Below are 16,816 nucleotides of genomic sequence, written 5' to 3' on the forward strand. Positions count from 1 at the left end.
TGAAAACACATGAATGCTCGGCCAACCCTAACGTTCATGTGTATTGTGGAGTTGGGAGAGTAAGTTGTCAGCGAAATGGCCATCACATTTTAGCCACACGTCAGTGCTCTTTTGGGGCCTCCGTCTGAAGACCTAAAAATTCAGGATTATCCGCTGACTGAGTAATTGACTTTAATGGGAATCTGTCAGTAGGATCAGTCCTCCTAAGCCGTCTATATGGGCATGTAGGTCATAGAAAGCTGAATAAAATGACACCCTGATATCTACGATCCGATGTCTTATCCCAGAGAAATCTAAGTTTTTCTTAACATGTAAATGAGCTGTTAATCTATGGACAGGTCCAATTTTAAATTAACGTGGGCGTTACCAGTGTGGGAATGCAGATCAAGAGAGCAGACTGTCAGTCATTACATGTCTCACACTGGTAATGCCCCCTTTCATTTAAAATGATCTCTTGAAGCAGATTGTTAGGGAGATCTCTGTCTGGCCCATAGATCTTAACAGCTCATTTACATATTAACAAAACATGGATTTCTCTGCATGTCCATATAGCTGGCTTGGAAGGACTGATCCTACTGACAGATGTCCTTTATTTACCGTAAGTGGTTATTTTGTGCTCTGTCTGATCTAATTTTCGTCAGTGTCTCCCTTTTTGAGGTTGGCACAAAAATGTGTAAGGGTATGTGCCCACGATCAGGCTATACTAGAGCTTTGGACGCAGCTTATTTTCGCAGCGTCCGATCACACAGGTAAATCCATATATGTTCAATGAACACTTGCGGAGTTACCGCATCCAATACATTCTAATGAGGGAAATTTCTGTTGTGTCTCCGCAACAGAAATTGACATTCTATGGCTCATAAAGCCGCGCCGTGCGTGAGTTTACGCGGTGTCAAATAGAAGCACAGTGGGCATGGTATTTCTATAAATCCCATCCACTGTGCTTTTAACGTAGGACGCAGTGTTTTGGACGCAGCACAGGTGAGTTGTGTCCAAAACGCTGCTGTTATGGATTGTGGGCACGCAGCCTAAGAGATGGAAACTGTGCAAACTGTATCAAAAGTTTGCACATGGCACAATAAATTTGGTACAAGGGTAGGTTGAACGCGTTGCTCTTCTTTTCACCACCTCATGGTTGGCATACATTTCTGTGCACCAGAATTTAAACTAGTACAGCTTGTTATTACATTTGGCACCTTTTTTTACAGCTCTTCTCAGCCACATCCTGTTTCCTAGACAACTTCGAAAATTGTTTAGGTAGATGCAAAAAAAAAAAAAAGCATCTAAAACACAATGCATTACGTATTCAATCATTTTTAGCACAGAGTTGTGGCACTTAGCTTCCAAAAGTGGCTAGTGCCACAATTTGTTTTCCATGTCTGGTGTATTAAAAGTTGTTACAACTGTTTAGAAAACTTTTTCTAGAGTGGGAAGCTCTGTTCTGTTCTGCAAAAAAACTAGAATACATTCACATGGTGCCTAGTTCTGCTCCATAGGTGTGAGCACCACAAGTTAGTACACCACAGTGAGAGGCTCAGTGTGTGCACTTACAGGCAGCAGGCTTATAGCCCTGGGCAGGGCAGGCTCAGCCTACTCTCCAGGATTGGACACAGACACACCCATACTGTGCAGTATAGCAGCCCTGCCCTGCTTGCACTCATCACTTAGCTCTGCTTACCCAAGGCAGACTAGAGCCGCTGGCTCCCTGCACGTATTGTACCAGCCAAGGACCACACAGGTAACCAGACTGCATGCTCTTCTCTGTGTGTACAGTCCCTTACAGGATTCTCTACAGCTAAGGAACTCTCTGCTTTTGCTTTCCTTCTTCTAAAGTTTTTTTGCTCAAGTTGCAGGACTTTTTTTTTTTTTAACCTTGTGCTTTTATTTAGTGTATTATCTCTGCTTTTCTAGAGGATGGAATATATGATGCTACTGTATATAGAGGATCTGAACAACTGTTTGTTTATTTATTGTAGTAAAAGTATCAGTTTTCCCCACTGTTGGGAATGTAATACACGTATGCACCTTTCTTTCTATGCGCTGAAACTTGTGCGCAATTCTCTGTGCGCAATCCAGTGCGCAGGGGATAAGTGAAGAAGTTTGGGGGATTTCCTTACTTTCCTGTACCCAAAACTGTATAGCTGTGACTATATCACCCCTACATCTTCTATTGTATGCAAGATAAAGCTAGTCTCTGCCTTTGCATTATTGGCCATGTTTGCTTTGGACTGTATTCTGTGGCTATTACAACACAGAAGTTTGAGGCACCACACCCTCCCCTGGTGGAGATTTTGGAATGAAGAAGGGGGGAGTTAGTGGACTATGTAGAAATACCCTTATAAAATGCACACTGTATATCTTTGTTTTCTGTTCCAAAACTTTGATATAATTTCTGTGGGATGTGACTTGTTTAATAAGCGTTAGAATAAATTTATGCTGCTTTTGTATACTTTCTCCTGTACTTTACTGAAAGGCTCTTTACAGACCTATAGTATGTTAAGTGTAATTAATAATTCATTAAATGGCAGTTACAATAATATTGTTGATTGCTGATGTGCACCTAAAGTGCCCAGCATGTTCCCTTTTTGGAAGGGAGGGGTTCACCTTCTGGATTCTGATTGGCAGAATCCTATCCCTCAAAATTTGGGGTGTGAATGCCATGAGAGCTGTAATCAAAGGAGGGGAAAAAAAGGTGTGGTACCTACTGAGAAAGTGGAAGTTTTATTTCTTCTTCTTCCACCTTGATCAAAAGAAGTGATGTAGGAAGTTTTCTGGTGGTAAATGAAGTCTGTGTGGGCTGTAAATGTGGAAGGTAAAGTTTAGGTTTGGAGTTCAGAGCTTCTGTGTTTAACACATGAATTAAAGAGTTAACGTTTTGTGGAAAAGCAAGTGTTTCTACAACTATGGGGGCTCTAATGTGTTCAAAAAAGTTTTAACAACTTTTTATTGAGTTAATGTTTTGTGGGAAGGTGGTGGAAAAGCTTCTATAACTAGGGGGGCTACAATGTGTTCGATAAAAAAATTTATTATAACTTTTTTGAAGTTATTTTGAATCCTTTTTGGCCTCCTAAATTGGGTCTGTTGAGGGTTTCAGTTGTTGATAAGCTTGAGAAGGGATGCATTAGCACTGAAAACATTCCTTCACCCTCATAAAACTTGGCAACTGGTGCTCTGGTGGAAATAGGGGTGTGCTAAAAGAGGGGGAAGGTTCAGGCTAAAAGAAATTTTAGTCTGTATATTTCTGTAGTCAAGATGTGACTAAAAGCTCAGTGAGTATTGGTTTCCTCACTGCTCTGTATATTATGGCTCTCTTCTGTATTTTGCAGTGCTCTGGGTGTGTCTGGAAGTACTGGCCCCTGTCCAGAATCCTTCAGGAATGTTGGTTTGGGAGCAGAGTGACTCACAGCAGTTCTGTAGTCTGAGAAGAGAAGGGAGGGGGTATGAGGGAGAAGAGGAGGAGGGGCGGCAGGAATTCACATGGGGAACCCACTCTGGGGCTGCACACGTGTATGTCAGTATAGGTGTAAATATATAGCTGCATCTGTTTTCTACCCTGCCTTTAAGGGTGACCATAAGTCAATGCGTAAGAATTTGAAGAAGCTCAGTTATCTTGCCTTATCTTTTCCTGTACAAGAATTTAAAGTGCTTTTCAAAAACCCTTAAAGGTGTGGTGTACTTGTATTCTCTAAATAATAGATGTATATACTCTATTCATACAGGTATCCCATGGTTTAAAAAAAAAAAAAAAAGTGCCACCAGTTTTGTTCAGGAAAAAATACAACTTCTTTAACATTAATTTATTGTATAATATGCTATGTAATATACATGGTATGTGGCCACTACTCCACTCCCCAAAAAATAGGTGTAGAACTGTTCCCGTAATTCACTTTTTTTTTTTTTTTAAGAATATTCTTTTAGCATTGCTTATATAGCGATATCATATACCGCAGCGCTATACATACATTATGGGCACTGTACCCATTGGGGCTCACAATCTAGATTCCCTATCAGTATATATTTGGAGTGTGGGAGGAAACCGAAGAACCCAGAAGAAACCCACACAAACACAGGGAGAACATGCAAGCAACTTGTAGATGTTGTCCTTGGTGGGATTTGAACCTAGGACCAACAGTGGTAACCACTGAGCCACCATGCTGCTCAAAAAAGAATACAATGACTGGCACCCTCAAACTTATAATTCAGGTCAAATATAAGATGTTGGCACTGAAAACTTTTGCAGAAGTATGTACTTTCAAAACGGAGCACCCAGTGACGCGTAACTTCTCTATCCTAATCTGATAATCCTGAAGAAGGGGAAAAGAAAGATTCAGGGTGTGGTTCTGCCAATAGCTAAACTAGAGATGAGTAACATCGTGAGTTAAAAATCTCACGTTACAAGTACATGTCTAATGGGATATTCCATTTGGCCGAGTGAATGGAGTCATAAAGTCATCCTGCTGGACGTTACTCAGACTCTAAATACATCCAATATATGATATAATGAAGTCTAATGTAATATCTGCTCCCGCATCACAAAACTTTTATAAGCTCCCATGAAGTTAATTGAGTAAACTTCTGCTTTAGCATCAGCGTGTAGCTTGATACAGTATCCTGTGGTTTGTTTTTTCTTTAATTGATGAGACACTACTGTTCATGAATTGGCTGTAGTACAAGGCTATAAAAACTATATTACTAATGTATAAAACTGCAAAGTTTCAATGTAAAACCTTGTATGATTATCTATAGCAATGAGTCACTCTGCAAGAGTGAATGGAGCCTTAATTTGAGCATTGTTCTACCTCGCCCTGGGTAAATACAATAACTCGTATTGCCTAATCCATATCTTTTTCTTAAATCGTTCAGTGCTTGTTTGCAGGATGGTTCATGTAGCAAGCCTCTCTTATCTGATAAACCATAATGCAACAGTTCTTATTTGGAATACACACTTAAGATATGGGAAAATGCCTCATTGTTTCTCTTCTTCAAATCGGTTACTTATCGGTGTTTGTCTCCCCTTGACCCTAAATTGAGAAATCTTAGAAAGGTTTGTGTGTGTTGACAAGTAGAACTTCATATTGAAGTATTTGAATGATTTTTCCATGATTCAATAAATCCTTTCTGTATATTACGGCCAACTCTAGTATAAAAGTCTGGCTGCAACAATCTTTATTCCGTAAGTATGATTCAACTATACGGCTGGCCTTAGAGGTTGTGCAGTAACTGGACACGAGTACCATTATCATCTGACATCCATGGCTTGTATGACCACAGTTATGCTTTTCACATGCAGCTGGTGACTTCTATTCTCTAAACTACGATTGAGACTAGTTAAAACTCCTTAGGGCTCGTGCACATGCCTGATTTTTCACACGAGTGCAATCCGTGGTTTTCACGGATAGAATCTCATAGGTACGAGTGCTATGGGGCTGTGCACATGACAGAGTGGTCCATGGAAAAAACTGAACACATGTCTGATTTTGATCCGAGGAATTGACTCAAAATCGGCAATGCGAGTCTAGGGGTCCGTGAAAAAAATCGGACCTCACTCGGGTGACATTCGAGTGCGATCCGATTTTCACAGACTGATAGAAAGGAGAAGATGGAGAAACTTCTTCCTTTTTTTTTTTTTTTTCCCCATACGAGAAAAACTGATGCCACTTGGATTAAACTCTGATCCGTTTTTTATTTATAACTAGTGTGAGACACCCTAGTACAGGTTGACTGGCAAAGGACGCTTCGAAAGACGTTTGGTCACATGGTGAAAAAAAAAAGTCTGTGCAGAACGCCTCTTGCTAAACACTTAAGATCTCCTGATTTGTGGATAAAAAAATTGCACAACTCTGCAATCATAATGGCTCATTGTCTTTGGCCTCAAGCTACTTGATTTTTTTATTATATATATTCCAGAATTACAATGAAATAAATACTATATAGCATACGGCAAGTGAGGTCAGGTTGCAAAGATGCAATGTTCTTGGTTCCCTACAAAGATTACAGTGCAGCTATATGTAACATTCATTCATGAAATTAACTGCAAAAAATTCATGGCTTAGATTATTAATTTAGGATTTAGGTGATAAAAAAAAAAAAAAAGCGTTTTCCTAATCTATAGGATAAGGGATATTTTGCTAATTACTGTGCATCCAACTTCTGGGAGCTCTGTAATTGGCTTTCTTGAGTAGTCCCGTAAACAAGGAGTTGAATGGAGATTGAGCATGCGTACATCTGCCCCATCCAGAACCCCAGTACCTGTTCTCTAGATTGCTGGGTGTTCCATTGGTCAAACTCTCCGCTATCGGCAAGTTATTGATCACTTGCAATTTTAGGAAAACCCCTTTAGGATAAGTTTCTCTTGAGTTTTGGGTGAAATTTTTTTATGCAAGTAACTTATTTTACTTAATGGGTGCAGAAAATCTGCAACATCAAAAGCTCAACGTGGGAATGTAACCTGGAAGAGACTTTAAATACAGTTCAATGTGAGCTTTCATTGACAAAAAAAAAAAAAGTACTTCAATGTGATTACACACAGGAAACCCGTAAGATCCATGAATGGTGTCTTTCCAGAATGTCATGTCTCTTGGATTTCCAGGATTCTTATAGCATGATTTATGTTCTTGTTACCAGTCTTCCAGATTTCTATTCAGTTCAATCTTTATTTTCCAATGAATTAAGCAGCGCACATATCAAAACAGTTTGAAAAGAAGAAAAAGTGCCTTTTTTGCCCATAGCGGTAAAATCTAGTTCCGCTGTGTGCGCTCTGTATTATACATGGGATACTATTGTCCAAGATTGGTTTAAAAAAATAATAATTCTATGAAGAATCTACTTTAAATACTAATGGCAGGAAAACTTCTGCAGCTTTTGGTTTCAGGCTATTTTTCTTCTTCTACAATAAACCCATTTTTTTTTTTTTATTCTCTTTCTCTCTGATCCGTTAATAATTATTTTTAACTACCGCCTTGTGTTTTACTGTTCCTTTTTTATGTTTGTATGTAGAATGGTGAACACTTTTTTTTTTTTTTCCTTAGTAACATAATATTTACAGCTTTGTGCATCACAAAGACACTTTTTGTTTCACCTGCTTGTTAATATATACCTGTTTTACTACCATTTGCAATTCTCTAGTACTTTGGCCAGAAATGAAGCCTTTTCTTCTGAAATCAGAAGATCTAGACAAGTCATGTCCTATACTTTGTTGTCCAATATTTTGAAGGGCTCGTGCATAATTTCTAACGTCGATGAACACTTTCAAATGTTTTCTTTGAGGGATATAATCTCAGGACTTCTAATGTTTAAATATGCAACGAGATATCAATGTACTCCGGGATCTGGAGCAAATGCTTAAAAACTTGATGGGGCTTTCTCACATTTTAGGTGGGGCTGAATTTTGGCATAGGATATGTTTCTTGGAAAAGAGAATGTTAGAAAGTCAGTATGTTGTAGTGAATTCCACTGACTGGGTGCAGCTCGGCCATACCTTGAGGCCCCTCAAGGGTCTATGGTGTTTGAGAAACGCTTTTGTAAGTTGAGAAACACTTTCTAAGTTGTTACAAATCGTAAATTCTGAAGTCTTTTACAGTATCTATAATACCTCTTATTCCATATGTGCTCACGTTAGGTTAAATCAGAGACTGTCATCTTTCCAATGCAACATGTTTGTAGCCTTAGGGTGCAGTCAAGACGGTCTTATAAATCGGGACGAGATGGAACTACAATGCTCGGACTGGCCGGCAGCTCTACCCACCCAAGCTTGACAGCTGCATAGGAATATATGAAGTGGTCACGCTCTGGTTGGGAGACCCACCAACCAGTTCGTGAATTATAGTCCGAGGTATATGGCTGTGTGACTGTGCCCTTATAGTGAGATTGCTCACCGGCTTAGAAACTGATCATTGATCGCTCCCAATACTCAGCATATCGTGATTTATATGATCTATTTTGTCCCGTGTGACGGACATTGAAATTGGTTCCCATACACTGTCTTAAGGCCCCTGTAAAGATTAGACTAAAGTCGTTTGAACCTGCCGATTAATGTCAGGATCGGTTGGCGGTCTAATGTGTATGGGGGCCTTCCGACTCTTCCCCCAACAGATGTCGGGAGAAAAGAAGGATTGGTGTGTTGCAATTCCAATGACTGGTCGTTGAGAAGATGCCGTCAGGAGTTTGGCAATGGCTTTCTCTTAGAGAATACAGGAGCGCTCATTTGAACCAAGCACTCTTATGTATGGAGGAGATAGATGGCAGCCAGCTGACTACTAATGTACATGGGGGTCATTAAGATAAAGAATCACTGTAGTAGAGAAAAGTAAACTATTAAAGGGGGTTGTCCACTATTCTTGACAACCCCTTCTAAATTCGTATGTTTCCCCTTTTTAAAATAACACCTCCTATACTCACTTCCGGTGCTGGTGCCTTTCCGGTGGTGTCTTCATTCTCTCCCGGGGATTGCATAATAGTGTGACATCACGTGAACCCTGCTGCCAATCAGAGCCGATTAACTCCCCCTGCCTTAGGACAAATCGCTTGCATCCGAAGGACGTGAGCGCTGCCGCTGCTCTCTTCCTTCAGATGTATGTGATTCGTCCGAAGGTGGGGAAAGAAAAGCCAACGCTGATTGGCCACAGGGTTTGCGTGACATCACATTGTTAGGCAATGCCCGGGAGAGATTGTGCCGACACCACTGAAACGGCATTGGCACTGCCGGTGAGGATAAGTGTTATTTTAAAAAGGGGGAAACATACCTATTTGAGAAGGGGTGTTCAAGTAGTGGACAACCCCTTTAAGAGATAGCTGGACTGATCCTCAGGAGCAACACTTAATATGTTTAGATTACAAAAAACAGAGGCTTGTAGAGCAATGTTATCACTGGAGAATAACCATAAATCTAACTGCCAGCTATAGGTTCAAGGGTCATAGAAAGGGCAATATTGGGAAAACATACACCAGACCTTCCATCACTGGTGGCAATATGTGTGTCTGTTTGGTTCAAAATAAACTTTATATATAACATAATTTATTTTATTTTTTTATATTGAGAATCTTCTAGATATATTGAATTACCATTATCTTGATGACTGTTATCTTATTAATCACTTGGGTTGGATTGGTTGAATATTCAACAGTATTTGCCATTGTGTTTTGCTTTTAGTATTTTTTTTTTTTTTTTTTTTTTTTTAACGAGTCAATAACTGTACGAATATGGAGTAATTTAACGATATCAGTTTTCCAAACACTTTGACATCTTTCCTATGTTACTGATAACCGTAGACCCAAAGTTTTTCTGTATGGCACGATTCAATATGGGTATCGTGGATGTTCTCTTATGACCTGACGAAAATAAGTGGTGAGCCATGGAAGTGCTTTGTCTACCTATAGGAACCTACGTGATGGTGTGACCCCGATGACGACTTCTACCTCTGGATCCAGTGGGCGCCCATTTACATTTTTTCTTCTGCTTCTTTGGATCATTGAAATCAAATTAACTTCCTAAAAACACCCCATAACAGTTGGCCAAGCCATTGTGTGGCCGACTGCTATCTCTTCCGACTATTCCACACATTGACCCAGTCGAGTGCTCCTGTGTTCTCTATGAAAGGGCCACTGCCAGATTCTTCTGGCAGCAGCTATTTCTGAGAGAACAAAAGTTGCTGGATCCTTCTCTCCCTTCAACATGATCTGTTGGGAAAGATTTCGGAGACCCCCATGCACAGTAGACTGCTCGTCTGACATTAGTCGAATTTGTATGTGGGCCATAAGTGTCAAGCAGAGCGTGAAAGGAAATTAACTGAGCTTGATGGACTGAAATATTTGAAAATATTATTTTTCAATCTCCATTAAGATGGCTTGATATCGGGTGCTATTTTAAAACATGGTTGGCTGGATGATAGAGGGACTCGCTATAAATGTGCACTTGTACTCACCAAGTTTGCATGTTTATTGCTACGGACATAGAGGGATAAGTACCGTGCTTCCCCGAAAATAAGACCTATCCCAAAAATAAGCCCTAGCATTATTTTCCAGGATATTTGGATTATGCTTGAAATATAAGCCCTACTCAAAGAATAAGCCATAGTTAGTCAGGGTTGGTGTTGGGGGGAGGTAGACTGGGCAATTGCCCCGAGTCACCACTCTTAGGGGACCCCAGCGTTTTGATTCTGAGGTTAAAACTGCTTAAGGACCTTTGGTGACATCACAGGATGTGACCATGATAGTACCAAAGGTCCTTTTTAACTGTGGGACTCTAGAGGAACTAGACTGGTATGTGCACTGTGTGTGTGATGACATGATTACATTTTCTTTCTTTTTTTTTTTTTCGTAGGGGTTGTTCTTGAATTAATGTGAATTCAATTATTCATAGCAAAAAAAAAAAAAGACATCACCTGAAAATAGGTTAGGACTTATCTTTCTGAGCAAAAAAATAAAAAAATAATAATCTTAAAATTCATCACCCAGACTGCAGATTATTTGGGACACCTTGGCTGCAACTGTATATTTTAGATACAATGTTGGTTGATCCTGTCCACAATCTAATGTGTATTACCGAGCATTATAAATATTCAGTATTCTGTATTCGTTGTGATAGATACTTATAAAGTGTTATTCAAATGTTTGGCTGAGAACAAAGTTATTAGAAGTGTGAAAGATCATGGGTTAGAGCTGTGTGTACAGCGGGAGTGCTGATAAATGTGCTTGATAGCCTATCTCTCTAATTGTGTGTATTACTGACTTGTGCAAATAACAGCACACCCTTTTGACACCCGGCTTACTCATACCCTTCCTGTCTGTGTGCTCTGTACACTTTTGCATGTCTCTGTAATTTATATATATGATCAAATCATTGCAGATAAGTCTATAATATTATCATGTTTTGGGCTGACCTTTTAAAAGTCTAAAAAAAATATTTATTAATAATATTATTCATTATCATCATGTTTTGGTCTGACCTTAAATCCAAAAATCTTTAAAAAAAAAAAATCTTAAGTGCATATTATAATTGCATTGACAAAATCAAATTAGTACCCAGTGCATTACAAACACAGCTTTGTTCTTTTCTCTTTGACCCCATGTTGGGACCCGATACATATAGATCATCTCGTCTTCCTCATCGACTCCATTCTGATATACCAGTATTTAGCAGTCCACTACTGTATACTCGTAGGAGGAAAATACACAGCAGACATGGAGGCTGTAATGCGCTCAGGAACTCCTTTCTCATGTTTGTTTGTACTGGAAACCCTTGTTCCCTTGATTAAAGTGACCCTCCGGTCCAGGATAAAGACTCCAGGGAAGAGAGGAAATGCATAAAGTACCTGGTGTCCTTGTTTTGCTGCTTTCCCTTGCTGGGCTACTGATTCCAGGTCTCCTTTGCATTTATCTACAATGGCCGCCAGTGGTTTTCTTTGGTAGCTGGAGACTTTCCTTCCTACTCTGATTGACCACCAATGCTAATGACCATAGTGCTGGCCAATTCGAAAAGAAAGGAAAGTGTTTCCGACTGCCAAACCTTTATACACAAGGTTGTCTGAGATCCTGGAGGTCATTATAGAGGGAACCAAGAGTCGGCACATTCACAAAGGAAGGAAACGAAGACACCAGGTACTTTAACCTTGCATTGCCACCGTCATGGGAAAAGTTTATCCAGAACTGGAGGGTCACTTTAAATGTATTCTTACACTATGGTTGCTTAAAGGGGTTGGCCCTTGGCTAAAAGTCTGCAGTCACTCTATGTGTGAGCTGTGAGGATTCTCTGGGAGTGGGCGGTCATTTGATTGAAAGTATGTCATTTGCGTACTTCCAGCCACATTCCTACTAGATGTGTCAGGCCTGGCTCAATACACTTGCATTGAGTTAGACTGTACAAGTCTAGTTGGCATGTGACCACATGTATGCAAATCACATGCTTGCGGTCAGGCACCTGGGTAGAATTCTCGCAGTGTATGTGATAGTGACTACAGACTTGAAGCCGAAGACCAGACAACCCCTTTAAAGTGTAGCCGACATGTTGAATTTAATAATATCCAAATAGAAGCTGAAGGGCATCCATTTATTATCCTGCTTATACAGGTCGACAGTACTCTCATGTGCACAGAATGATCATTAACATGATCCTTCTGTGTGCATAAAATATCATTGTTGTCAGCTGCACACCTTGTTTACCCAGGACAATGTGCTGGCGAAGACCATGATTTATTTTAATTTATTATTTTTTTTTTTTTTTTAAAAAAGCTTAAAAATCATTTGCCCAGAGTAACGAGCGTATTGCTTGTTCATTGGCAGATTGTTTAGATCGATAACTGGGAAACGAGCTCTCTTAGGAACGCCAAACCCGACTATCAGCAAGTGTAAAAAAGCTGTATAAGGTGCATTTACAATCGTTATATTGACAGTAGATTACATTGTAGGAATAATTATTCTCCAAGCATAAACGATAAACATCCAGTGTTCAAAGCGACGCATTTCTTAAGCTCGTCCACAGACCTAGGTAAACATGGCTGACCCTGCATACTGCTCTCTGCTCTATGATACACACCCTCCGCTGCAATTCCAACAATCTGCGCTGCCATCACTCAGGAAGGTGACTGTGTGTGGTAAGGCAGGGAGGGGAAGGAGAGCCATTGTTTTTTTTTTTTGTTTTTTTTTTCTGCCACCTCCCCCCATTTTTTTCTTTCGAAAGTCAATATAATCCAGCTGATTTCAGAAGTTTAGGAATTCTGTGATTTTTTTTTTTTTTTTTTTTTTGCCTAGCCCTACCCAACCTCTTATTACCAGCAGTAGAGTCCGGCTTTAATGCCTCCTTTTTTTTTTTTTTTTTTTTTTTTTCGTACACTATAAGGACTCTTGCAGACGACCGTATTTTCGGTCCGAGTGTGATCTGACAAAACATCAGATCACACTCAGACCAATTATTCTACAGGGCCACGCACATGTTCATTTTTTTTTTTTTTTTCTCGGACCGAGTCTTTCCAAGGAAAAAAATCGCAGCATGCCAGAGTTGCATCCGATTATCGGATCACACTTGACCATTCATATCTATGGGACCTAGGAAAAAAAATCTGACTGCACTCTGATGACATATGAGTGCAGTCCAATTTTTTTTTTTTTTCTCCTTATCCGAGAAAATTGGATCACATTTTTATCTGGGTTTGATCAGTGTGTGATTAGCATAATCATATCCTTAGAAACCACAGAACACGGCCGTGAAAAACGGACGTCTGAACAACTGCTTAATGGAGGGATTTGGTGTGATAACTTCATCACTTCTGTTTGCTTAGATTTATATGTGAGCTGATCGTATGGTAACATCGGTAGTATAAGTACAATTTGGCCTTTTGATATCAAGTCCGCCAGTAAATCATTTTAATCGATGGAGTCACTGACAGTGTGATCAAGAACATCAGCAGCGGTGCGGTCACCAAAACTTTAGTTTGTTGACTTGAAGACAGACAGTAATTTGTTATGGGAGCTGCGGTGCGTCTCTCTGGGGTTCCCTGAAATGGAATCGATGATAATTATCTGTGGTCTCTTATAAATGAGCTGGCAGAGACGGCGCACCATGTGTCGCTCAGCTGCCCAGGCCGTTCTACGCTGCCTCGTGCATGGGTGCGGTCTCAGGAAGAAATACTTTTATTGAATTTCTGTTTTTTATAATGTTGATGGCAGATGATCCATTCGACCTCCAGTACAGATGTTGTATGATAGTGTTGCTATTTCTTTGTATCCGCATGACACTACAATGTATCCAGTGTATTGTAAACTTGCTCGCTCTTCTTCTTTTCTAGCAGGGGTATTGTGCTTTGTACACGCTCAGTGTATCTGTTATCAGGAAATTGTGCTTTCTTCTGATAACATCTGGAAATGATTTTGGTCCAGGTCACAAACAAGCCCCTTCCCCATTATCTTACACAGCGGGGGGCCAGGAAACCCTCCCTTGCTCGGAGCTGCTATGATGCATGGGTCCATGTTGTGCACACAGAACCGTTCTGTGCTTTCGCCTTTTTGGGTGCGCCTGGCTTTGGAAATCTATGGGTGTATCTCGTTCTGTATTTGTAGAATTGTACGTGTCTATTTTATAGCGTAGAGCTGTGTATCTGTGTATTAGTGAACCTATCTTTCTTTGTGTGTCTCCAGGCGTGTCCCCCTTAGGCTATACACCTTTTGTTGTCACCATGTGTGACCTTGCTACATGCGGAAGTGACTGTAAATCTATTATAAACAGATTGTGTATGTAATGAAGGAGCTTTCTCCATGAGAAAATTATATAGAGAAAAACGAGCTTAGTTTCCGGCAAATTCGACTGAATAAAAAGGTATAAGTTTATTGAATAAATTTTAAAAGTTAAAAACCTCAAACACCCGATGATGTTTTTAACTTGATTCAATCAACTTTGGATAAAAATTATAAGTGTATTGAATCAAGTTAAAAAACTCAACATCAGGTGTTTGAGGTTTTTTAACTTTTAATGGACTTTTAACTTTATTCAATAAACTTTATGCTTTTTATCCAGTCGGTTGTGCCGAAAACTACCCTCGTTTTTCTCTATCAGCTGCAATCACCAGCAGGTTCGGCACCCACTGGTTTCTAACCGCTGCAACCGATTCATCTGTTACCATCGTGAACAACTCTAACCCTGTCCCCCAATTTCTTCTCTCCTTCAGAAAATATATTCTAACAAGTATATATCTGGCCAGACACTATTAGATGGCTCTCAAATGCTCGTTCGGCGCTCGACTATACCTCCTGGCTCCTCCATACACATGCGCACTCAGCTTCCTTGAATGTGCATGTGTTTTTAATGAGGTGCACAGAATGAACTGCTGCCAGACACCTCTAGTAGAGGCTTATTTTCCGTTTTTAAGGAGAAAAAAAAACCATTTTATTGGAAATTCAACATTGCCAGTGCTTTCAAACCATGTCCTATTTTGTCTGGCGACCCCCAGTACACATTAAATGGCTATCTAATCCAGCTAAAAAAAAAAGTATGCAATGCCAAGAGGTGATACATTGTAATTTGCAGTGTTAATTTTACAATTCTATGCAATTTTAGAGTTTACCATGGTGACAGCCTTGGTAGCACTGCAATGAGATTGCTTTTGCAATAGTGGGCTGTTTTTAGACAGAGCCAGCTAAGTCTGGTTATGTGCTCATGGAGTGTTTTTTGGAGCATAAATCCTCCTCCAAATCTTAAAACTCCTCAAAAACTTGGGAGTTTCTGCTCCAAAAACTTTAGGAAAAAAAGACCAAATCCCTTTCAGGTGTCTCCAGGTAAAATTAAAAGCATTGTAGCAAAAGACAAAACTTGTTCACAAGATAAAGCTAAGATAAAAAACAACAGCTCTGTCGATAGTCTTTATTAGTATCCTACTTTTTTTCTGTGTACAAATGCCATGCAAAACTATATATTTCTCCATAGTTACAGTATACAAACAAGCTCTGTTTTGCTTGGCCCTGCGGTCATACTCCATCTTTCCCATACAATATATGTCCACTAAAAGTCCCAGTTGGAGTTGTAACAACTGCTGTTGAGCCAAACCTATAGAGAATGAGTGCAAGGCACAGAGATGTAGGAATAAAATTACATTTTTATTTAGAAATAAAAAAAAATTAGATAACATTTAAGACATAAGATAGTCATAGCTGATGAGAGGACATGGAAAATAGACATCTTGATACAGCTTTTCGGAGTAAGTGAATGAACAAAGTACAATAGTAAGCGCAATATTATACTACTCAATATCTAGTCCTAATATTAAGCTCGGATACCAATGTATAGAGAGTATCGTGAAAAAATGTTAATGCATAATAAATTAGATGAGGTATCATGAAATAACAAAGGTGTAAAACCCATAAGTAGGAGATGTAAGCAGGCACAGTGGCTAAGAAGGCTCTCACCAGTTCATGAAAGACCTGCACCGACGCGCGTTTCGCACCTAGCTTCGTCAAGGGGTGGTTTTGTTCTACTTTTATGTGCATTCTGGCCTACTTACTCTATGCTCAAGATGTATATGTGTGTGCTTATCAATTGCTGTTGAGAGGATGGGAAGAGAAGAAAAAGCCATCTTTAGGAGCATCTTATCTTCCCCGATAACACGGGGATCAGGAACTTTCAGGAAGTTTTTATATTTGGCAGGCACTTTAATTGCCTGCAGATCGGTAGTGATCTGGATCTTTCGACCCCCCCCCCCCCTCCTCCTCTCCCAACAATCGCTCAATAGACCCCCGAACAGTGCACTGCCCAGGATACAAGGGTGTATACAGAGTGGGGCACCGATTCGATAGAAAGCATGGGCTTTTTCTTAAGATTTTCATTGATGTGAAGGCAATTTTAAGTGCCTGTCAAATATACCAAAAAATAAGTTTCGTGATAGTTTAGTTAATCTTCAAATCCAAACTGCCGGATTCTTCTCTTCGTCAGGGAAGAGTCGGGAAGTCCCCGTACTTCTCAGTCCTGCAGATGTATGCCGGTTCGGCTGCCTTTTGTCGTGTGTATGGATGCCACTACATAAGCTGTGAGATCACTGATTACATTGATGCATTATAACTTTACGGTACAGAAGCCAAAATAAATGTTTAGTCGTAGGAGACCCCAGACTTTCAGATTTGTTCCGACGCTCCTGTTGCGGGATTGCCGAACCCACAAGGTATTTCTTACCTCTGAAACTAAAATGGGCACAATCTCTCCGCAGACTCTGACTACAATGCCCCTGTAGCCTGTTATGTAATACTTAGCATTAATTACAGGTATAATTTTGACTTTTGTATATTCGTGTGTATTTAGCTTTTGTTTGAGGTAGCTACGTGCCCCAGCTTGCCCTTTTAG

At 39.9% G+C, this 16,816-nt stretch overlaps 1 protein-coding gene across 1 annotated transcript in view; it reads left to right on the plus strand.

Moving 5' to 3' along the window:
- The first annotated feature begins 1,582 nt into the window (after positions 1-1,582).
- Positions 1,583-16,816, plus strand: part of AHNAK (AHNAK nucleoprotein) — a 54,540-nt gene continuing 39,306 nt past the window's right edge. The window contains exon 1 of the mRNA XM_073658478.1: positions 1,583-1,738. The gene's annotated coding sequence lies outside the window, so the exon portion shown is untranslated. The remainder of the gene's footprint in view (positions 1,739-16,816) is intronic.

The sequence above is a fragment of the Phyllobates terribilis genome, unplaced genomic scaffold (assembly GCF_046119375.1).
Source record: "Phyllobates terribilis strain yellow unplaced genomic scaffold, ASM4611937v1 Scaffold_13__5_contigs__length_258822181, whole genome shotgun sequence".
NCBI classification, from domain to species: domain Eukaryota; kingdom Metazoa; phylum Chordata; class Amphibia; order Anura; family Dendrobatidae; genus Phyllobates; species Phyllobates terribilis.